Genomic DNA, 25,809 nt, shown 5'->3' on the forward strand with positions numbered 1-25,809 from the left:
TTGACGTTGGGCAATACCAAAAGCTCCGACAGGATCGGAAAAGACCTTTCCGAGTCGCTCGATACCAAACGAGATTTAAGACAAGGCGACTCTCTATCGTGCGACTTCTTCAATCCACTGCTGAAGAAAATTACTTGAACTACAGAACTGAATCGAGAAGGAGCTATCTGTATAAGAGGGGTACAGCGCCTTTGGTTCTGCTCTCTCTAGGCTGTTAAGGAAGCGAAGCAAATGGGTCTGGTAGTGAACGAGGGCAAGTAAAAATATTCTGTCATTTGACGAGAATTTTTCACGAAATTTGACATATTGTCTTAGCTAAGGGTGCAATCCTCGAAGAAATCGTTCAGATGGAGTCACTATTTCATACAACTGCCATACAATTTAAATGATAATCAAGTGAATACATGGAATATTTTATATTTGTAATGATAAGCTTTAAGGGCTTTTTTATTGTTTGATTATTGCCTAAAAGCATTGTTGAAGTACTTAAATTTATTGTTGCTGCCAAAGATTATGCGGGCTTATTAAATAATATTTAGGAACTGATTGCCACATTAAAAGTTTTTCAACTCAAACATAGTGAGAACATAAACATATATATATATATATATATTATAGAAAGAGGTATATATAGTATGTATAGCAATATAATGAATCATGTAAGAAGCCGGGAAAATTAATTACCTCAGCAATTATGTAATTTTAAGACCTTAAAGTGGCTGTAAGAAAGACATTAAGTAATAGAAGAAACTCTAAGCAGTTACATTGGTGAACAAAGAATGTCTTCTATAAATAGCATAGCAGTTAGTATGCAGAGAAAATTGCCATTAAAATCTTATCTTAGCACACTGACCCCACTCGCCACGCCACGGCCGGACGTTAGTTACAATACCAAGACAGAGTTGAAGATTTTCTTTGGCTTCCACTAGCTTTTCGCTTGCATTGTTCGCCACAAATGATGACAGATAAAGTCAGCAAATTTAAATTTCTTATTCTCGACATAAATGTTTGGATGTCTGTGTCTGTGCCTGTACGTTTGCACTTAATGAAGTTTTAATTTGAAGAGATAATTGCAGAGGAAACACGGACATAAAAGAATTTTCGGATTTTAGAATTTTCACTTGGCATTCGAAAAGAATCCACCGACAACGCCTCTCATTCATTATTCGCGTCGTAGAGCATGCGCAGAGCGTCAGCGGTGAAGCGATAGTGGCAGTTATTATTTACAATAACAATATAATTACGTAGTAGTGAGTCTTAGACGAAGGCAGAAGGCAGTATGTGACAGCTTCTTTTAGTTTTTGTTGGTTTATTTGACGCTGTCGCTTGTCCGGTCGCGATAGTGCGGAAATGAGCGGTTTCCCCTGTTTCCGCGCAACAGAGCTGGGTCTCTGTGTATTTGTATGAGTGTGTGTGGTCTTCATTCATAAGTAATTAACTGCTGACTGGTAGCCGGTGGTTGGCGGCTGGTGAAATCAAGCTGTCTTGAAGGTGTGTACTACAAGCAATTAAATTGCCACCCACCATTCCGCAGTTGACCTGATTACTTTGATATCTTTATCTATATATATATAGTTGTAGTTATAATAATTTTTAAACAATTTTACGAGTACTTCTGTTAGTATTATGAAGAACGAAAATCATTTTTAAAACACAGAAAAATATAAAATATATGTATATTAGGATGTACTCACCTTTACAGTTTCAAGCGATGTTAATGCATGTATGATCTAAAAGAAGAAGAGAAAATTACTTTTAAAATTTAGCTGCAGATATTTCATATACCCAAAGAGGGATTGACAAAATAGAAGTAAATGGTGATCCATATCGAGTTTGCCTACTTTTTAAAGAAAAAATACAGAAACTTCAAATTTAATTGCGAATGTTCATTACCATTCGAAAGAACCTTTCTTGGCACCTCTTCTAAATATCGGCCAAGGCGATTTGTTTCGTTGTTATGTTGCTATAACTTTCATTTCGAAAATCAAAACTGTCGATAAAAAAAGTTTTGACATAGTTCCATATCGGAGTTTTCAATCGAACTTTTACAGTGGTTATTTTAGGAATTTTTTGCTATCTCATAGTAAGGGTGCTAATCGAACAAAACCTTGTCTGAAGTTGTAAGCAACATCTACATAATGATGATATAGATGAACTGTAAGTTCAGAGTGGTGACTACCCAAATTATCGATATTAGCTTTGAGCTCGATGACTGTATGTTCAAGATTAGTGAAGATATGTCTAGACTCCTTATCTCTGGCACCGAGTTACTTGCTAAGACAGGTTTAGGTGCCTGGCCACAGCGGTAATACATGAAAATATAAGGTAAATGAGCTTGATAGATCAGTAGCAGCTACAAATTGGGAACGAGTTGGTATCCCAAATGCTTCTTGCAGTTCACTACTAGATTATAGGGCTTCAGGTCAGCTCAGCAGTCCTAAGGTCAAGGGTATTGCAAAAAGGTCTAATTAACTCTTCGCTCTCAGCAAAGTTCACCTTTTAATAGTTACTGGACACTGTCCGATCAAGATTCACGTGGTAGAATTGAAAATTTTACAGAATGTCAGGTGCATAAATACTTGGACGCAGCTTTAGAATAAGTGTTAGAATCATTTAACACCTTCTTCTCGAATGTTCGGCATTATCAGAACAGGCCTAAAACCGCTCGGATCGTATACTATTAGATACCCAGGCGAAATAGAGCAGAAGAATGCCACTCGCCACAGGAACTTACAACATCTAAGTAGATGAGAAAAATTTTTAATGAAATGGGCGCCAGAATCTACTGCTGGGAGCTGGATCTTAGAAAACCCTGCAAGCTTCCGAAATACCGCAGTATCTTTCAGGTGAAAGTCGTTGCAGTCAGAAAAGTAGCTGAGATAGATAGCAACATCGATATCCAGGCCGCAATAAACTCACGTCACATCGAATGTGCTTAGAAACAGAGAAGCAGTAGATATGGTGACTGCCAGAATACAAAGGAATACCATGAAACAAAATATCTGATGAGAATGCCAAGAATACACGTAAGTCGCTAGAAATGATACACTAGCCCGAAAGGACTGATAGACGGATCAGGTTGAGATGAAATGACTCAAGGACATTCAGGATCGTCAATAATATGTGCAAGAGCCCCGAAGAAAAATATGTATGCTTTTTATTCCCACGGTTCCGAGACTGCAGGACAATTGTTGGGACAATGAATGGTCACAACTTACTGCCATCAAATTCGAGCCGGATGAGCATTACTAATGACGATATATGCAAAAGGTGCACGGAAGTAGGCATGAAAGAGACGTTGGAACACCTTCTGATCGGAATTATCTTGAGCTCGTCTTAGATATCAAGGAGCTTTGCAGTTATATGAAGTGTCAAATTTATATATCGAAGTTCACAAAAAGCGTTGACGTCCTGTATGACGAATACTTCAGCTCAAATTAAACTGAACCTCCATCTGGCTTTACTGAGGATTATTAGGTCTATGTATGGCGTGACAATCGGAAATTATTAAGGTTAGTTTATGAGGGGAAAAAAACTTTTGCGGAAATATTCATCATGATTATGCTACAATGACCTGGTCTGATAATTATATTCGGATATTATAGGTCTTCTTAGGCCCAAAGGATCTTTAAAAATGGTTTTCACTGATGGCACTGGCAGTCATACCAGCCTATAAACAAAAATATTTCGACTAATGGATTTTGCTCGAAATTTGAGTTAAAAACTCTTACTATTTTTTGCCTACAGTATAAAATAATACCAGAGTCTGATTTGAAAAATATCGCTATTTCAAAAACACATATATACAGACGGGCAGACGTTCATGTCTAAATCAACTCAGATCGTCATGCTGATCACTTATATATATTTTATAGGGTCTCCGACCTGTCCTGTTACAAACTTTGTTCCAAACTTAATTCCGCCAGTTCAGGGTATACAAATATTCGAAACGTTTGCGAATGTGTATCAATCTTCACGTTTTTCATCTGCATAAATTTATTTAAATGCCGTCTAATACCATTTAATCAATTCCACATATAAATTTCTCTGATAAATTACTAAAACTCACAAAAAGCAATTTCTCCGAAATCTCTTCATCAGAAGTATGCCATTATTCATTAGGCAAAACACAGAGTGGAAAATTATTAAATGTTTTCGTAAATATTTTGCATATTTTACTGCCGCCAAATATCAAATCTTACACGCACTAATTTCGTTTTATCTCCAAGTCTATTACATATACATATATCTATGTATGAGTGCTACGCTAAGAGTCTTCTATGAAATTTATGTACATCACTTGTCAGCGTTGCAACTTTATGAAATTTATGCCTTTGACTTTTGCTTTCATCTCGTGATGCCACTGACGACGCTGGCTGCAGCGATGCCAACGACATTGCCGCGGCTGAGAGGCCTTAGACTGAGGCTGGTCGTAATGGAGCGACTGATGGCGCTGGTGATGGTGCTGGTGATGGCGAAAATGCACTCATTGCGGTGCGAGCGAACCCATAAATCATCGCCTAAAAAGGCCGCAACGGAAGAAAACCGATTTTGCGAGCGCGTTGGCGGTGAGACGCGGGGGGTTCAGTCATACTATGATAAATGGGATTTGCAATGCAACGGAGATTTGTTTGTTTTGATTTTTATTGACGTAAAATAGAGTTAAAGTAAAAATCGTAATAAATAGTGTGCATAAAAATGTCGCATAAAAAATCCATATTGATTTGTCAAAACAAAATCATGTGGCAACTTTTGTTTTCGTTTGCAACTCACTCTCTCTTTCACGCGCTCCCTCGCACGCTTGCATTTTCCCTCGCCAAGCGCTTAGCGCATTTTATGGTCGCAATAAAGATTTGAAGGGAAGAAATCACAGGTCCACAATAATATATATAAGTTGTGGTATATGTATGTATGTATATATGTATTTGTGTACATATAAGTAAGTCTAAACATTTATATAGATTATTATGCACGCACGCCTCCGCAACGAATGCGCTCCATTTGCATTAAGAAAAGCATAAATTTGAATTTTACGCCACAGTCGTCAGTGTGGCGCGTCCACCATAAAGCGGTGGCGGCCGCAACCAAAATGTGCCGCAGACAGACAGACATATCTGGGCCTTCGCATCAGATGTACGACTGCAGCGGTGACAATATCGTTAGCCGCGACTGACAATCAGCAAACAAGTGTGCTGTGTGCATCCACAGTGCTTGTGGGCCGCTCTAGTTGTTGTGCTCGATGTTGTTGTTGTGGCATGGTGGCCGTGCCGCACCGGCGTGGTGGGTGGCTTTTATTGGTTCCACTGTCGCCAGCGGCCACGCAGAGCCGGTAACATTAACACCACAACAACAACAACAATAATAATAATAATAAAAGCAACAAACAGAATAATAACAAAAAAAAAAAACAATAATAATAACAACACATATAAGAAAATAGCAACTATAACATCAAAAAATAAGAAAACAAGCAACAATTGCCACCGTTAAAGTGGCTGCTGTTGCTGTTGACTGCAACGCATATCTGTGTTGTTGTTGTTGCCAATAGTTTACTTGGTGCGACACGGCCATCAATGGCAGGCGAAATCAGTCGCCATCAAAAGTAGCTGCGATTTCTAAAAAATTTGCATTTAATTGGATGATGGCGCTGACGACAGCCGTGGATGTGCTGTCGCCGGTGACAAGTTTTCTTGCCTCGCAGTTGGTTGTTGTTGCATTTGTGTACATATATATGTTTTTATTTATATCGATGGAATTGTATGCAAAATTGTTTGTCTCGTTTATATTTTATTAATGTTTTCACTTTCGATTGTTCTACTTTTGAGAAACATTTTCAAGTGGCGGATTTCGAGGCTGGATATGCTCAAGAATCATAAAATATCTTTGTTATGGGACTGCCTTTTTCGTGCTGCTCTAGTTATCATGCTTAATTGTTAGTCTAATTGTGTGTATTTAATTTTTTTTTGAGAAAAAGTTGGTAAACTTTTCGTTATTATGCAAAGAAATACTTAAAAAATTTTGTGGTCGAAAATAAAAAACCAAAGCCATGCCCCCTTTGATTTCAAGCGAATGTATTGTCTTGTTCCTCTGGGTCGCCCTCGGTTCTCGGAATGTCAAATCGTTTCTTTTGTGCAGTGTTTTGGAGTGATGGAACCCCCATGGAAGGCCAATAAGCCACGCATAGACCAGTTTTGGCACTTTGCGATACCAGATGGAGTTCAGTTTCTAGATCCAGGAGAAGTAGTCATTCTTTAGGATGCCTGCGCTGTTTGTGAATTTTAATAGACTCTGCGGCCTCACAATCGATATGTGTATATTTATATATATATATATAATATATAACTATTAAAATCTTTGCTTTTTCGAGACACCAAAAGATAAAATTATATTAAGTATTCAGTATTGTTTGGCATTTCATCATGGAAAATCTGATGCCTGGACAACGTTTACAAATCGTTCAACTTTATTACGAAAATTATCGTTCTGTAAAGAATATGTTTCGCGAGCTTAGCTCAACTTATGGTCGACATAATCGGCCTACTGAACCTACTATTCGCAACACCCTCACACATCTTAAGACCCAGCATTCATTATTAGAAAATATTCGACTGAATAGACCACGTCCATCGCGCAGTGAAGAAAATATGGCAACCGTAGCTGAAAGTGAACACGAAGACCGTAGAGAGTCGATTCGGCGCCGTTCGCAGCAACCCGGACTTACGTATGGAACAACTTGGGGAATTTTACGTCAAGATTTTAAATTGAAAGCGTATAAAATACAGCTTCTGGAAGAACTGCAGCCGCTCGACCTTTCCAAGCGACATCGCTTCGCCCCATGGGCTCCAAGAAGATCCGACGTTTTCGAGCCACATTTTATTCAGCGATGAGTCCCATTTCTGGCTCAATGGGTATGTAAAACCGCATATTTGCCGCATTTAGTACCAAGAGCAACCTGAAGAGATTCAAGAGCTGCCATTTCATTCACAAAAAAAAACAACGGTTTGGTGTAGAATCATCGGTCTACATTTCTTCAAAAATGATGCCGGTGAGAGCTGAACCGCCAATGGCGAACGATATTGCGACATGATAACCGACTATTTGATGCCTGAAATTGGAACTCGCAATTTCAACGACATTTGGTTTCAACAAGACGGTGCCACTTCATATATTGTGAGAACACTTCGGTAAGCAGATAATTTCACGTTTTGGGCCAGTCGATTGGTGAGCAAGATCGTGTGATATCTCACCGTGAGACATTATCCTGTGGGCATATGTAGAGTCTAAAGTCTCTGTGGACAATCTCTTTTTGATTTAGGCATTGATGGAAAACATCACACTTGTCAAACGCCAGTTACTAGTCGATATGCTCGAACGAGTCATAGAAAATTAGACTTAATGGATGATCAATCTGAAATGTAGCCACGCGAAACATGTTTTAAGAAATAATCATCAAAAAATATTGCCAAAGAATGTTCTTTCGAATATCAATAATATTCCCCATTAAATATGAAGTTTCTGTGTTTTTTTTCTCTTTTCAAAGTAGAGACCTTGAGGTGGATCACCTTCTACTACAAAAAGAACCTTCATAACATGGTTATGAAACAAAACAAAGCTCTTATTTAATAGTGTTCTTTTATGGAAATCCAAACAAACACTCAAAATATTTTTATCTGCAAATCAGAGTTGTTGTTGCCAAGAAATACATACTGGTCCGCCTGAAGACAACAAAATAATCCGTCAAATCTGCTCAATGCCAAATAAAAATTAATTTAATTGAATGTCTCCATCAAAAGCGGCAAGCTGTCTAGTCGCAGACCGGAAAGGTTACAAAATCACAGACTTTGGGTGATGATGTTGGCGTGAATTGAAACAATTTATGTGCGAAATGCTCTGGGCAATACAAAATATTTAAATGTGATATACGTATATATGCTTATATATATGTATATATAAAGAAATAGAAACATATAGACATTTCTATATATCACTATAAATTTTGCATATTCAATTAGCATACTTAATTGCTGGTGCTTGCTTTTGTTGTAGCAACAACTGTTAATCAAATTGTGTTAGCACGCCTATCTGCTGTCATTACGGATGTGGCAATAGTTTTGTTAATCAAAAAGCCCACAATCAATAATAAGTAATTTTTGCCTTTGCAAAAGACACGAAATTCGCTGGTGAATTGCCAACACATTTTAAAAAAAATATATTTAAATACTGTAGACACTAAGAAGGGTAAGGAAAATTGTATGCCGCACAAAATGTTGCAAGTTGTAGCTTAATGCAGGTCATGCCACGCTTGCGGCTGGGGCGGGCAAACGCGTGGCGCTGTCAAAACGCGCGTTCTTTTCGAAGTTCTTGAATCACAACAAACGCCGCAGCGTTCTGAAATGCCTAATTGCAAAGCAACAACAAAATTCTGCAAATGTTGCAAGTATTTGCATGAGCGTGCGCAATGTCTGGGGCAGATTAGAATGTTGTTTTATTACTTTTCACATTTTTTGAAATTTAATGCCGCTATCCGTAGTAAAAAATAAAAAAGAATAAAAAAAAAATCAAATAAAAAAAAAATAAAATAACAAATAAAAAAATAAAATTACAAAAATAAACAAAGTAAAAGAAGGCAACAACAAAATTTGCTGAGTTGCAATAAATGTAATATAATCACCGGTTTGTACTTGAAAAACATTTGGCTACCGTTTGTTGCGTAGTTGGCAACGTTGCGCAATCGCAGGTGCTAATTATACGAGTTTCACAAGAATATTTTCGCATTTGCAACATTTGCGAAATCCGAGAATGCCGCAGGGCAAAAAGCTAGCAAATGCTTGATAATTTATTCAAAGTAATTAAAATTTGAAATTTCCAGGTTTTTTATCTGACAAAATTTATCTAATATTTTTCAAAATTTGCATTGCAATTGTCTAAGCAATTTTGGTCGAGGCCAAAGTAGTTTCTTTTATTTTACATTTGTTTCTGAATATCAATAAATGAACGCCAGGTTTTCGTTAATATATTTGTCAGTGGATGCCAATGAAGTATGATAGAATATACTCGTAATCGCAAGTCGTTTCAATGACTGAGAGAGCTTCAGAGTAGGTGTACTTTTTAGTGTTTTAAAGAACTCTCCAGAACCCAAAATATTACTAGTTAACCCCGATGCAATGGTGCAGGTAAACCGTTGTGCACCTTTGATTCTCTAACTTATTGGAAACCTTCGAAACAGCCAGTTGGTACTGTTAGGCAAAGTGTTCTAACCGCTTTACTATATTCCTCTTCTTAATTGGTGTAGACACCGCTTACGGCTACAACTGCTGTTATAGCATCATTCCTTCTTATGCGATAACGTTTGGTACGAATTGTGATATGACGCCATTGGTTGAAATGAGGCAGGCAATATCGTTATTATCCAAAGCGAGCGTTGTAACACGACTTTTTTTCTCCGGAATTTTGTGAAATCGACTCGGACAATCTCTATTTTTAACAAGACATATTTAACGTCTCAACTTGGACACATTGGGTGCAAAGACTGTTGGCGACTCGTTAATTTCTAGAAATGGTTCAGTCAAATGACCGACAAGATCATGCGATTTAATGCCTCTAGATTATTTTCTTTGGGAATATTCAGTGCACTAGAGCCGAAATTCCAGTTGAGATGCTGCACTGGTCGTCGAAAATTGGCGTGAACGGGTGGAGATAAGCAAATGGAACTTTGGTGGCTTTGGACGACATTTTCTTCAAATCATTAATGGCATAAAATTTTGTGAAAAACAAAATAAAATTAAAAACAGAAACCAATTTGGCCATATATGAATATTTTATTTCATTTTAACATCACGTCATTTTGTTGGTTAGTATACAAACCTGACGCGAAAAATTATTTGTATCGTTTATAGAGAGCGAGCTTTACGCTTTAGAATTCTAATAGAATCTTCTATGGGTGAATCTCAGATACTTTTCAAACTCAGACCTCTGCAGCTCTTTTTTATTACCCAGTTGGATCTGTTAGTTAGCTACACACTGAAATCCTGCTATGTGTTTGAGAATTTGTCACACTGTTCAGGGCGCAACAGTGAATGTCGAATAGCAGTTTGTTTTCATTTGTAGTTGTTCGATGTTAAGCTCATCTTAATATGTAGGATCTTCCATCTTAATTACACAAAGGCTTAAAAAAGTAGAATCTGAGATCCTAAGGTGAGACTACCAGTTGTCGTCGGTAAAACTCGGGGATTGGTCAAGCATCTTTACAGACTTGAAATCAAATTAAAAAATATACTGCTGATTGAAAAAAAAATTCCAATCCTCAAAACCGCTGTTAAAGTCCATTTGCGGTATAGCCTTCAATAGGCGGAGTGCACCACATCGCGTCATCGAAGAAAACTGTCAACATAACTTTGTGTTTTGACTTGCTTTGGCGTGGTTTTTCGGCTTCGGCTCACCTTTGTCACGATTCAAAACTCTTCGCCAGTAATTGGCAACATTCTCGTAGTCGGAAAGTATTGCTTTCATTGTTTTTAGACACAAATGATTTTTCAAAATGGTTTTCACTGATACTTCAGATATCTAACATTCTGAATGTTTCGGCGCCATAAATCCTTATTCAAAAGTTTCTCTCTAATTTTTTCTCTTAAGGAAAGTGTAAGGGCGGAGGTGGTTCAGTGACTGGAGACTGTTATTTTCAATTTAAGATTCACACTCCTGAGTTTGAGAATATTTTTAATTTAGCTAGTGTCAGTCTAAAATTTTTCATGTCTATTCCGCTCTCGACCTTCTTGGTTACGAAGCCCTTTTGGAACAAGAAGTCATTGTTCCAAACCTTTGCAAACCTTAATTTTCCAAATTTTTTAATTTCTTTTACTTCGTTTACAAAGAACAAAATATATTTCTTAGTTTTTTTTTAATTATGTGCAGAAATTTGATATTAAGGTAGTCCTATTACTTCCTTACCTCACGCTCAAATTTGCATTTCAAACAATTCGTGCGCATTTGATTAGCTATCGTGACACCTCGCGCTGAAACAAAGCTGAATTAGTTAGGACTTATCCCTGAGTCTTATCGCTGGCAAAAAGGAAGTGAGAATAATGCATGCGTGCAACTGCAAAGAAAATTAAATATTCAAAGGGGAAAAAGCTACAAATAAATTTCTATAACAACAGCTTAAAGCTTTCAGGAACACCTTTTGACACTTAAATTGTTTAAATAACGCCTAAGTAATGAAGGGCTTAAGTGCTTAAGTGCAAAACGGCTGATTTAAACGCCCTTGAACTTGACACCCGTGCTGATAACCAAGTGAGTGCTGCCACCCTTCATTCAACAAAATAAGGGGTCACGGTCAAGAGCGCTATAATTTCCCAATTAAGAAAATTGCTCGTGTCTTTGCCATTGTTTGTCGGCACTTTCCTCAGACTTGGCGCAGCTTTTCACTTTTTCGCATTTTTTCCCACATTTTTCCACTTTAAAGACACATTTTTTGTTGGGTTTTGTCTGTGAATGTCCTGCGTGGCGCGGCGGCGCTTGACCAGCGCACAAAGGGTGATGTTTTCTACTCGAAGAAAGAGTGTCAACTAGTGGGTGGAGAGGTGGAGCGCGCTAAAAAGCGGTTGTAGTTCAAATTGTTGTTGTTATTGTGTTCTCTTTTGCTACTTGGCCCTCCTTCGACTCGTCTAGACAGGCGCAAATTGATTTTTGTCCGCCACGCGATCGTAAAAATATTCACACGAAGTGGAAAAAGCAAAAAAATAAATAAAAAACACCAACAACTGCAAAATGCATAAATAAGAGGGAAATAATCCAAGGCGTGTGCACATGCAAGAATTAAAATACTCCTTTACTTTATCGCTCTTGCTGCCGCAGCAGTTGTCATGCATAACAACAACTGTTGGCGTTATTTTTTGCAATTGTTGTTGTTGTTATTGCTGCAGTTGTTGCTAGCGCCGCTGCTGTGTTCGGTGAATCGCTCAGCGCGCTTGCCACCACAAACGTTGGGAACGTTGTGCATGCAACACATGCAATGAATGCAAAAACAAACACATACACACACATATATATGCAAACAAAAGTGCCCGCATGTCCTCTTGCTTATTGCTAGTGACGCCAGCAAGTCGTTCATTGCTCAAGGGATCACCATGTGGCGCTTGTGGCACTTGCGGGTGCTTAAACTCCACTTAAGCCACTTTACGACTTTCGGTCTTCAGTTCGGTTACAGATTGTTCTTTGCACTCATTGTTGTTATTGTTGTGGTTGGGAAAATCACCGCCCTCGCTTATTTCAGCGCGAAATTAAATTCCTCGCATGCGATTTTACGAGCACAGCCAAATGCTGGCCGAATTTATGTGTGTTGCACACACATACACAAGCATTTTTATTGTTGTAGACACATGCAAATGATTTCGGTTAAATGCATGGCAAAGCTATGATGATTCTTTGCATTATTTTCGAGAATTTATTTGTTATTTGCGTGATATCGTAATTTGCACAGACACATATCCGGTTGCAAGTAGAGTTCGCCTTGGATTTCCATGCCTCAAATTCTTACGTGTGTCTGAGTCAAAGCACGAAAATTGTCAGAAATTGCATTTTAATTTTAAATCATGAATTTCACAAGCAATTTGGGCAGGTCTACATGACCAAAGAAAATAGAACTCGTAATAAATTGTTTTCGAACAAATAACTGTAAGAATTGGATTGTGAAATGAAGGTAATTATTTATGTTGCAAGTAGTTCAACCGCTTAAAAGGCAATTTATTTGATAAAAGTTGTAATAATTTTTTTTTTCTAAAATTGTTTTCGCCAGAATTTTATTTCTTGGCAAGCCAATACCTTAAAAGTGAATAGGTGTGCATTTTTCTTCATGTCTTCAGCTAGGTTCTACAGATTTACATATATAAAAAATAATGGAGGAAATAGTTAGTTATGGAGAAGGAGAATACCAGCTCAATCTGTACCGTCAGGTCCAAAGTCGAGTGCGAAATAGCCAAGAATCTTGACATCTCACTCTCTCTTTCCCTATCCATCTACAAAACTGAGCTGCCATTTTCCTAGCGGAAATACTAGACATAGATAAGACATGTTGAGCGCCATTGAATAACTATAGAGCGATCCGGAAACCAACCACATGCAGAGATAGGTAGGAAGCATTACCGGCTTGGTCGTCGCCAAAAGTTAATTCTAGAGATAGGTTTCCAGAGATTGCTAGAAAGCAAATTAATATTTGGTAGTGAAATGACTGACGAGTTGACTAAGAAGATAGAATCCTCTGTAGACGAATCCGATGCAACATCAATATTATGCCGGCTGGAAACAATTCGAAGAAATAGCTCAGAACAGATATAATTCTATAACCAAATACAACATAATGAGGCAGATATGATTTAAGTAACACGGGACAAGAACAAAGGTGCTGGTAAGTTATATAAAGACTATACTACTATAACGGGTACAGGTCATTTGGTAAACCTAAAAAAGGATCCTTTATTGACCAACATTTTTTGCTGCAGCTGCAAAGAAGCAGGGAACAAGGACCAAAACCAAGCCGTTGCCACGACAGTCGGGTCTACGTAACCGGAATGGACCGGGATTTTTATCAGTCGAAGGACTGTCAACCCGGAAGAATTCTGCCGCTGCAACAAAACCAACAACCAAAACCAAGAATAATCTAATGGTCTCAACGCGTCGGAGAAACAAGATAGCAATAAAAACAAAATCTTACGACAGTGTATAACAATCACGCACCTGCTGCTGATTACGCATTTCCCCGATCGCTCGGAGAGGCATTACTTCTATCTATCTATCGACATAAGTATTACAGCTTTTAAAGGATGCCTGTACTTGTTTATTTAAACTCAAAATAGTTTTCACCAAAACTGAACAAAATTTACAATTTAACTAGTCCCAAACTAGGAAAGAATATGCTCTGAACTAGTCCAGAACAAAACCTTTCTAAGCAATATCCCTAATCAGTACAGAGCTAGCCCGAACTAGTCTAGAACTAATTCTTCTTAGACAACACCATATTTGGTAAGAAATAGAAAATTTGGCCCTCAGAAAAACAAAAAATTTGCCTAAAATTTCCTATTTCTAACCAAATTTCGTGTGCGGAATCATTGCAAATGTTGGAAAAGGCTTACGGTGATTCAGTTTTATCAAAAACACAAGCCTACGAGTATAAAGCCTTCAAAACGGGCGAGAGATCGTTGAAGACATTTCTAGTTCTGGACGATCTTCGCCCTCTTCAATTGCTGAAAATATTAAAAAAGTGAAGGTATGGTGCTTAAAAATCGTCAGACAAGTGTTAAAGAGATGGCAAGAGAGCTCGACATCTCTCACGGAGAGCATTATAACAGCCGATGACAAAGATTTATGAGTTTGACATTGAAACAAGTCAACAATCAACAGAATGGAGGGAAAAAAACGAGCCGAAACCGATAAAACCACAAACAAAGGCGCACAAAAATCAAGATGATGCTCACTGTTTGTTTCGATATTTGTAATTGTGGAAGAACAATTCATGGATTTTACACGATAATAACGATTGTGACCGAATTTAAAGCCAAAATGCAATAAATACCAGCGATCAACCACGGTATTCACCAAAATTGGTTTCGTGGAATTTTTCTTGTTCCACAAACTGAAATATCCGCTCCGTGGAACCCATTTTCAGTCGATCGAAGGGATAAAACAAAATTCGCTGAAGGAGCTGAAGGCCATCCCAAAAAGTGCTTATGAAAAGTGTTTCAAGGACTGGAAAAATCGTTAGCATTAGTGTATTACATCTGGTGGGGATTACTTTGAAGGCGACAAAGTAAATATTGATGAATAATTAAATATTTTGCTTTTTATTTACTTCCCGGTACTTTTATGTCACAATATTTGTAAAAGTTATAGTTACATTTGTGACTTGTAATTCAAATTGTAGGATCTTAATACGTCAGCAGTCTAAGCTAAATCAAACGCCGAACTGCTTAAAAAACTTTTTGTATAAAATCCAGAAAATAAAATTTTCAAAAGGTATTTTAGAATTCTACAAATATCTGCTATTGCAAAAATATGTTATTATTTATATCGTCTTTTGATTAACATTGAACTAATCGGTAGCTGAAAAGATCGACTAGGCGTATACGTTACATCCTAAATAAAGAAATCATTATACCAGTTGTTAGAATCAATATAAATATGCAAACTTTCGAAATCTTTGTTTAAATATTGTTATATGAAACAATTATGTAAATACTCGGCCTTAGTAACAGTTATAACGCCATTATTAATATTTGCGTGCACTGCCTTTTTGTATCATAGTCTATAAATATACTCCGAATGACACTATTCACATAATCATTTTTTAATATCCACTTTTCATATTATTTTCCGCTTGAGTTCAAAATAAACAAAAAGTGTTTGCACTATTTACTTCTATGTACAAAATAAACGCACAATACATGCTAGTTTTGAGTAACTTTTACTCTCGATTTGTTAACTCAAGGTGTGGAGTTTACGTCATCAAAACAATAATATTTGCCTAACTAACTCTATAAACAATTGTTGTTTGTAATTTTTGCAAACTTGAATGACTTTGCATAAAAGTAAGTAGACACAAATGGAAATATGCTATTAGTATATCCAAATGAGCAGTCACGTACTGGATAAAACTTGATCTTTATGAGGACAGGAACATAAAATTTAACAGTGTAAAATAGCTTTAATGAAAGTTAAATATTAAAATATTATAATTTTATTTATTATATACTGTTCACTAGTACATAAGTATGATTCAAGATACTCAATCAAGATTCAAGATACTCTTGAAAGAATAATAGTTTTTTAAGACATATTTTGAATAGATTCCATTCAAAGGTGCGAACTAGAGAGTTCTTGATTTTTTGTTAAACTGAAGTATAAGCTAACCGAGTAATGAAAACCAAGACAAGGACGAAGACCTAAGTAGCTACATAGTTGACTTAGTTTCCCAGTCTGTCTGTAAATTTATTAATAAGTAATACTTCAAGAAAATAAAATAATAAACCAATTCACAAAACCTGTCTTTCCTGGTTATTCCTCATCTGTAACGAATTGCAGACACTCATAAAATATTATTTTTATGCAAATAACACAAAAAGTGTGTTGCGTAGTTTCCAGTTCGAACTTTGAAAGACATTAATGATAATTGCTTAAAACATTCGCACTTCAACTGTCTCGTATATTTCCTGCTCAATGCCATCAAACTATTTCCTTCAAGCAATTTGTCAGTCGAGTGAAGTATTTACATAATAAAAACTGGGTGTTAGCACGGATATATTTTATATGCAAAGGGTGTTCGTATTTATGGAGTATGCTCCTGAGTTGCAAGTCCTCATAAATATAAACGAGTATACTACAGTCACAACATAAGAACGAGTGTTCCACAAGTTCACAAATAACCGCAACTTTGAAGCTTCTACATATGATAAGATATTTTTGTATCCTAAAGGAGTTTTTGAATGTGAAAAATCGCCTATAATTCTGAATTTTGCTTTAGTTTGAAGCTATGATACACCATGAAGTTCTAAAGTATATTTCTTAGAGAATAAGAAGAAATCATAAGAATTAAAATATATAAACAGCGCCTCAAAACTAAGAGATAAATTTCATCCACTCATTCATGCTTAAAAACACCTTAACTTCTGGGAAACCCATTATATAGGTTTGTTATTTCGACTCCAAAATATGGGTGATACGAGTATTACCCTATAGCATTCAATATTATAGAATTCGATTAAAATATATGGAGTTGATGACAGAATTCGTACAGCTTTAGTATTTATATTAAAATAACATAAAAAGTAGAGTCCATGTTTATTACATTAAACGATTCTATAGATGACAGATCAGCCTAGGCACCTTTCTATAGCTCATCAAAAGCAAATATGAACACCGATTGCCTTAAATCTTTATTCTTATGAGGGACGATTAAAGCCCATATACAGCACTCGGCTGGGTATTGGATCAAACCAAATAAAAATTTAATTTCATCGTTTTTCGAAGTAACTCGAAATTGTTTTCGAATTTCGAAATTTTTTTCGAATTCGAAATTTGTTTTCGAATTTCGAAATTAAGCTAATTGAAAACCTATATTCCTATATGTAACAAAAGTTTTGCTCTGATTTCAAAGGTGTATATCATTTTTGGGTCAAGCTTATATAATATATGCTATAAAGAAACAAAATCAGATCTTCGAAAAAAAATAAACATTTTATATTTCAAAAATACTGGCCTCCCTTTTAAACTTATCTAAAGATTATTAATATTAAATATGATTAAGGAGCGCCCTATATCTTTACCCTCAAGAGGGAAGATCAGTTACTCTCTCTTATCTTTGCGACCACTTCAAATTTCCCTGACTTTGGTACAAAAGTAGATTGTGATAGCGGCTCCCTGTTCTTAAACAAGAATATTTTGTAAGAATCTTTGGTTAATAGAGATAAAGGCAAAGAACTATGATAATATTTGATCTTTATAATTAATTTGGGAGTATATTATGACAAGTTTAAAACCCTATGTCATACCTCTAGGACCTATGCAACCAAATTGCTCACTACTCTACTGATTACCTAAAGGAACCCGATTTTACTTCCGGGATCCAGTTTATTTTTCTCCTGTTTCCATGTTTTTTTCCATTAAACTTATTTTAATTTTCATTCTCGCATTGAAACACCCTGTAGATTAGTATAAAATTAGAGCGCCTTTGAAACAAAAAGATAAATTATTATTTTTTTTATGCAACTTTGCTACTGAAATACGCCATCAAAGCAATTAATAAATTAGTCAGGTTGCCATTTTCATTTCATTTTCATTCCCATTTCATATAATGGAGGCGGCATTCATTTAACGGCCATGCTTTTTAATCGTCGCCATGAAAAACTTAAATGTTTGCGCACGCGCAGATAACGAGACGCACTTTTTCAGCGAAAATAACGAAAATACCGTTATTTGCTATGAAAGTGTTTAGTAACTAAAGAGCAGAAAAAACTGCATGAGGAAATGGCTGCAATCTGGCTAACGGTAGTTCAGTGATGTGGTGGAAGTATTTCAGCTGCTGATTACGCACATTGTTGGTGAGGCTTGTTGTTGCTGTCTGTTGTTGTTAAGCGCTTTTTGTGCGGCGGCAGCGCTAAATTGAGCTTTTTATACCCTGAACATAGTATATTAGGTTTGGCATGAAGTTTGTAAGGCACAGAAGGAAGCGCCGGAGACCCAAAAAAATATATTTTTAAATGATCAGCGTGACGAGCTGAGTTGATTTAGCCTTGGCTGGCTGTCTGTTTGTCTGGTCACTCAAATTTTTAGTTAGTCCTTTGAAATTTTGTAGCTTTCATTTGCTCCCTAAGAAATTGCTAATTCAACGACACGGCCGATTTCGAACCACTGTAGCATACAAACTGATTGATCAAAGTGAAGTCCTCACGTGGAAATTTTATTATTATTATTTATTTGACTAGCTATCTTCACGAAATTTGGCAGCGCTTATTGTCCAAGACATGGCTATAATCTCCGAAGAAATTGCTTAGATAGAATCATTATTTCCTATAGCTGCCATACAAACTGAACGATCGGAATCAAGTGCTTGTATGAAAGAATTTTTTATTTGACGAGCTATTTTCACGAAATTTGTCATGGATTATTGCCAGAGATAATGGTATAATATTTACAAAAATTGTTCACATCGGTGCACTAGAGAATATAGCTGCCATACCGAATGATCGTACAAAATAAAGTTCTTGCATGGAAATTTTTTTTATTTGATGAGATATTTTCCCGAAACTTGGCAGAACTAATTGTATCAATCATAGATACAATCTCCAAAGAAATTGTTCAGATAGAATAAATATTTCCTTTAGCTGCCATTCAAACTGAACGATCGGAATCAAGTGCTTGTATGGAAGATTTATTTGACGAGTTATCTTCACGAAATTTAACATAAACTATTGTCTGACATAACGAAAAAATATAAACAAAAGCTGTTCAGTTCGGAACACTATAGCATATAGCTACCATACAACTGATCGTTTAAAACCAAACTGTTGTATGGAACCTTTTTGATTTATGAAATGTACATATATGGCCTTGGTGCAACCGATGCCACCGTTTGCTTCGCCTTTCATTTGCTGCAATTAGCAATGTCAATACAGTAAATATATCTACATACATACATACATATATTGAATTTGACTCACTTTCACTGATTTGTTTGCGTTGACCACAGACCCGAAACGAGATAAATGAATTTGAACTGAATTTGAGCTGAGAAGAGCAGTTATTGGGCTTTTATGGCGGAAATTGTCGAATAAATCAAGACAGATTTTGATTTTCATTTCATTTACACATATTTTTATATCAGTATGTGTGTGTAAATATACAGTGGTACATATCAATATATCTAAGTACATTTGTGATTGATTAAATATTCATAAAAAAAAAAACAGAAATTAAATAGAAATCAAAAGTGACAACGAAGACCATCATTAAACGCTGGCCACCGGCAAAAGGGCTGAATCATTACCAGCTTGTGCATGGTTAAGTCAAAAGCGATGGATTAAGCTTGCGGTCGAGTCAATTAGCAGCGTTGGGGTCGGATGAATGAACACCGGTGGCCCGGATGCAAGTTTGGTTGCACAAATATTGCGTTGCAACAACGGTAATGAATGGCGGAAAAGCCAACGAGATAAGCACTAATAAACATACACATAAGAAAATATACACATAAGAAAACATATAAACAAACATAAATATACATACAAACAAGTGTAGTTGGTAGCTAAAGACATCAAAAATACACCAAGTGTCGGCGCATGCGCGGCAGCTGTGGGCGCAAAAAGGGCAACTGCGCACCGGCAGCAATGCGTTTGACTAGTGATTGGCTTTTCCGCTTTGGCAATGAAATGGAGGCGGACAGCCAGTGTTAAATGTGGAGAGAAAAAACACAGGTATGTTATTATTAATTTTACGGCTGTAAGTATTTAATCACTTGTAAGCATGTGCGCGGGCTACACAGGTCATAAGCATACAACTATATAATTGTAGATATGTATACTTTATAAGCATGAAAGCTTGCCTGGAGGCGAGGCTTATATTTTAATTATACAATTTTTTACTTTCGGACACAAATGGCTGGCGGCAAAACGCGCCTAAAGATGTACATGCACGCATACATACTTAAACACATAAGCACTTATGTATAAATAACATACATAAATTACGCGTAATATGCCACTGACTCTACTTTTTTTTGGTGGCATTGTTGCTTTGCAGCTCCAGCCAGCGCCCCAATGACACTCAAAACGGCAGAGAAGTCGAAAATTTTTTTGAGCAGAAGTTGCCCATTAAGTTCTTACGATTTATAAGTTAAATTTTGCTTAGTAATGTATAAGTTGGTATTTTTGCCAAAGTCGCAGCGCAATTAAGAGCCATGACTAAACACGATTGCGCAGCTTTTCGAGCAATAATAGAATTAAGCCTTTGAATTATTTGCTGTTTTTTGCAGGAATTTTATGCTTTTGGCTCCAAAAAAGCCTAATATATAAAAATCTCTGTAATAACTCATTGTGCTTCATTTATAGCCAGGGGTAATAGGCTTAGTTTCAGGGAAACTCATCGAAATGTGTGTAATAGAAACCTAAGCAGCTTTAATTTTTGCTTGAAATTGTATAAAAAAAGTTTTTTTTTGTAAAAGTAGATATTTATTTCAGAAAAAATTAAAGGTAAACTCAGCTCTCCAAACTTAGTATTCACAAAGGAATATGAACTCTGTCATATGCTACAAATTTATATTGCGAATTATAAGAATTTCACACCTTTTTCGTAACTAACGGGTTATCCATTTCAATGTTCCTTACTTTCTTAAAGGGAAACCACAGAAAATTCAAATTTAATGGAGACTATTTTTTTGCATTGGAAAGAATTTTTTTTGGCATTTAATTTTTGTAGATTATTTCTTTTAAATGTTGAGCGCGGCTTTGCCTCAAATGATCCATCCGTTGAGTTCAATTTTTGATGACTCGTTCGTGTATTTTGACTGGTAACTGGCGCTTGACACGCGGGATGTTTTATTCCAAGCTCGTATAGAAAGTCTAACAGTGTGATATAACACGATCTCAAAACGAACCGTTCTTTCAATAATTTCACTGATTGATGCGATGTGTGGGAAGTGGCGCCGTCTTGTTGAAACCGAATGTTGCCGAGATCGCGATCTTCAATTTCAGGCATCAAACCGATCGGGTTATCATCCCGCAATAACGCTCGCCATTGATGGTTACTTTCTCACCAGCATTCTTTTTGAAGAAATGTGGATCGATGATTTCACCGGCTCACAAATCCCACCAAAAGCTATTTTTTTTATGAAATGGCAGCTGTTGAATCCCTTCAGGTTTCTCTTCGTCTCAAATGCCCGCTTGTGATCTCCGCTTGGACACTGCAGTGCTCTAGTTATCGAAACCCTATTCTGGTATCTCATCCGAGACTGTGGTTTAGTCTTCATTGGTACTGTTTTTTACGTGGCGGGTCCCAAACTCAGCGCCCAACCCTGTGGAGGGGATGTTTCGCCTTCTCACATTAGCTCGCTTTCAAACGGATGTTCTTAGGCTACCCAGAGGATACTTGGTCAAAGACCGGAAGTCATGAACTGCTTAAGCCATATGTAAAATAATCGTTTCTGGCCATTCCCAAGTGAATGGCGATCAGAAAACTTTCCTCACTTGCGTGAACTTTTACACATGACTCCACCCTCCACGATTGACGCACTGTTGTTAACTCGGCTATAATCGCGTAAGCGATGTCTACGTCAGTCAGAACAAGAAGATTCTGGTATCTAATTTGGCTCAAAAGGCGCCAAATTCAACTCGATTATGAAGTTTGTACCCATCTTTATAAATATATATCGCTATATACCTTTCCACCTCACACCTTTCCACCTTTTCTTTAGAAAGGGAGGCAATTTTGAGTTTAAAATTTAAGTTTAATTCTTCAGGATTTCGAAAAACCTTTGTATTGGGTAAAATCATCAATCGTTGTCCGATTTTGAAACGCTTGTAAGCTGGTTAGACACCTAATTTTTACAGAGCTTCCGCATTCCAAAAATTGTCCATAATTTTTTTCCAACAAGTTCCTTTCACATCCTTCGAGTGTTAGCTCTTTCTCTCTCGTCCGTCTGGCTTCATTGAACTTCCATCTTGTTTTTTGTCTTTGGTACACATATGTAGGGCCCAAACAAGATGCAGCACACCAATTAGGAACAGTTGCTTGGCCAGTCATAAAGTCCGGAACGACACAAAATCTACTTATCATAGTATCGAAATTTCTTTTGGTCGAAATTTACGTCCTTCAAATTTCTGTATCTAAAGAACTAATTACCCGTCGGCAGTGAAAATTACAAACAGCATATTTTAAAGGTTAGGTCTAATAACAATTTATACGGGCATTCCTTTATAAACGATCCACATTTTTCAGTCTGTCTGCTATAAGTACATATTATAATATATGTTACCCCTTTCAAGGCATGTTACCTTATCTCTGTCTCTCTGTTCACAAGAGCACAATTAATAGTCTTAACTACACGAGTCTAGCACAAACATGTTGCAGCCGTTACAAATAGTATGTCTAGCTACTTGCGAGCCATGATGACAGTGAGTGAAGCAACCAACCACGTAGGAAGCTTGTGGCGAGTCAAAGGCTACTAAGTGGCTGTCTATTTAATAAATTCAAGTAAAAACATGACATGTGCATCTTTCAGTTAGAATGTCGAGCAGGAAGACAGGATGAAAGAAAAAATTAATTAGTCAACGGTTTTTTCGTACAACTCTAGCCACAATTATTTGTTGGTGTGGGCGCTGACATATTCTTTGCACAAATAAATTCTTGCGGTCTGTCCGACTGGCCGGTCCTTCCAGCCAAATTGATTCCTTCTCTCTTTGAATTTGGCTTTAAAGCGCCACTACTTGTCGGGAAGCTGGACGCTGGACGGGCGTCGTGTACCGCAGCAGCCAAACGATGAGTGAAATTGCCGCCGCCGACTGTTGCTACTGTGATTGCGTGGGCCCGTTTGTCTCGAAGACTAATGCGGCTGTCAAGTGTTTGTGGACGCATTAATTTCACACTTTGCTGATTTCGTGTAGTTCAGTAATTTGTTGTGCCTCATGTCGCCTCACGTCTGGAGTGTGTGGCATGGTAGCAGGGAAGTGGTAACTGTGAAGTTACGAGGCGACTCTAAATGATTTGTGTGCATGATTATTTCGAATGCGCACGCACACAGGCATATTTGCGAGTGGTTTTGTGAATGAACTGCCTGCCACACATGTTGGTCCAGACGCAAAGACAAAAGGCTAGCGGAGATAACGCAGCTAGGCGCTCTCACAGAGGCTTGTTTGTATATGTGCGTTTGTGTATGACTTTTAATTAAATGCACAACTTGTTGGCAGACGGTGAGGTTGCTTTGTGAAATGCCGCTGCCATTTTTTGCACATAAATAGATTACATTTGTGGTGCCAAAGGACCAACGCTTGGGGAATACTAAATAAGAAGAGAAAATATGTATAAGTGAGTGTTTACTCAAAGGAAATGTAGCTGCCATTTGTTATGTGGAATGTCTACGAGTTTCTGGGTCATTTTGGATCGTCTAATACTTCCGTCTGACGGACGAGTTGTTGTGTGTATATGACGAGTCCAATAAATATAACATTTAAATTATAAATTTTATTCACAGATGCATAGACTTGTTATAAGCCTCTGCAGGGATGGCCCTCAGTGCTTTCGGCGAGTTTCAGTTTTGTTGGTGCTTCATTTTCGGGGCGCTATTGAGTAGATTGTTGGGACATTTTCGAACTCATATTCATAAGCTTACATCTCATCAGCAGCAATGATGGGTTTGACGAATCTAGGGTCCTCACTGATTCATGCTTTTTGGTACAAGTCCAGCATTGGCAAAATGTGTTGAGTCGATCCATAAGAGCTCAACATGCCATCATCTACTCTCTCTCCGATGACAACACGACGATTTACAAGTATTGTTTCTGATGAATCGGACTTCTCAAAACATCTCCATAGTCCTGATTCTACTATGGGCTTTATAGAATTTTAAGTGTGACACTCGACAGCCTGTGCTCCTTCGCTCCTCATACGGCCGTGATAACTGCCAGCGACACATGAGGAAAAGACAAAGAAATGTTGACAACATACAAGGGAGTCGGCCGAACGATCCTTAACTATGCCGCATCAATATGGTCACTTCGATGCAGTGAAACCCAGACTAAAAAGCTTTAGAGATGTTAGGACACTGCACTCCGGACTATAACGCCATGCCTCTTGATGTCTTCGAACTTCTCTTTAAGCAGTTTCTGTTGGGGTCTCTTCCCAGAAACCATCACCTGCTTGAAGCAAAGCCATCTCCTTAAGATGTATCCTAGAACTGGCGCTTCCTAGAACTTCAAGACGTCTTTGTCGACTACGTCGACGACATTGACAGTACGCCGACCAGACTTTGGACGCAACAAAATTCAGACATGCACTGACCACTATTTACAGTGGAGCCATTAACACCTTCACCTTCTCACTTAATTGCGTACTTGGAGTCGAACCACCATCCATTTTAGACGATGAGCATGAGTTGCTACCAGAATCCAGAGTGACCCTTGCGGAGCTTCGGATGGGATACTATAGCAGGCTAAACTACTACTGATCCAGAATGGACTCCGACATACCAAATATATGTCCAGCATGCAACGTATCCTCATATGATTCTAACCAATTCCTTGCAAGCCCAGCTAACGCTACTCATCTACACCCCTCTCTCTATGGTCCGACTCCGTCGAAGCAGCAAGTCTGGACCTACCGTTGGACGACTTCGATGAAAACTTATCTGAACCTCACAAACCAAACGGGGCCTAGATAACGATAACAACAACGACAACAGTAGAGAAATGGCGAATCGAAAGCGGTCATACGCATATTTAAACGAGCGACGAACATTTATCGAATATGAACGATTGCACAGTTCACCACCAAACGTTTTGCATTTATTTTTACCCACTTTGCTTTGCATTTACTATAAATGTATGCAATTGACTTGCTAATTTTTCGAAAATATTCATTTCCTTCTTAGCAATTTGAAAGCATCTTCCTGCCGATGGCGGCCAGCTGGCGAGCAGATTTGCAAACTAGTTAGGCGTTGTGCCAGTTCCTTTACGATGACTAATAAATTGTGAAAAAAATCAACTTTGCTATGCACTTCCGTTGACAAATCCATACAATTTGTATGAAAACCGAAAGCGACAACAACAAAAATATATAAGCGCCTATATGCCACACATAAATGTTTTCCAAATGAATATTTCAATTATGCTCTTGCTAGTGGCAAAGTTGTAAGCTTTTGGCGCATTTTAATTCAGGCACATCGTTGCATAAGCTTTTTGGCTTTTATAGCAAAAAACTCTTACCGTTATTCCGCATTTGCTTTCGAAACAAGCGAATGCGTATTGATATTACTCAATTTTGAGTTTTTTCCCCGAACTCAATGCAATAAACGAAACCATTAATTAAAAATAATATCGAATTGAAAAAAAATATTTGAAATTCCTAATTAAAGTTTTTGCTCTCTGCAAGTGCCATTGCTACTAGTGCCGCTGGGAAGCTTGTGGAGTACCGAGGTGAGGCATTCAGCTTCCAGCTGTTGGCAGCCAATACTCTGCAATGCAAACGTAAATTGCGGTGCCACATTTGCATATAATCGAACATAAGTTTGTTGTTATGTATATATCATCTATATATAATATATATACAGAAATATATACA

The 25,809-nt window shown here is 37.4% G+C and overlaps 1 long non-coding RNA gene across 1 annotated transcript in view; it reads right to left on the reverse strand.

The window, feature by feature from the left end:
* LOC126760995 (uncharacterized) overlaps positions 1-25,809 on the reverse strand; it is a 210,029-nt gene that overhangs the window by 101,854 nt on the left and 82,366 nt on the right. The window contains exon 3 of the long non-coding RNA XR_007667279.1: positions 1,695-1,730. This is a non-coding gene — a long non-coding RNA (uncharacterized LOC126760995). The remainder of the gene's footprint in view (positions 1-1,694; positions 1,731-25,809) is intronic.

The sequence above is a fragment of the Bactrocera neohumeralis genome, chromosome 6 (genome assembly GCF_024586455.1).
Source record: "Bactrocera neohumeralis isolate Rockhampton chromosome 6, APGP_CSIRO_Bneo_wtdbg2-racon-allhic-juicebox.fasta_v2, whole genome shotgun sequence".
Taxonomy (NCBI): domain Eukaryota; kingdom Metazoa; phylum Arthropoda; class Insecta; order Diptera; family Tephritidae; genus Bactrocera; species Bactrocera neohumeralis.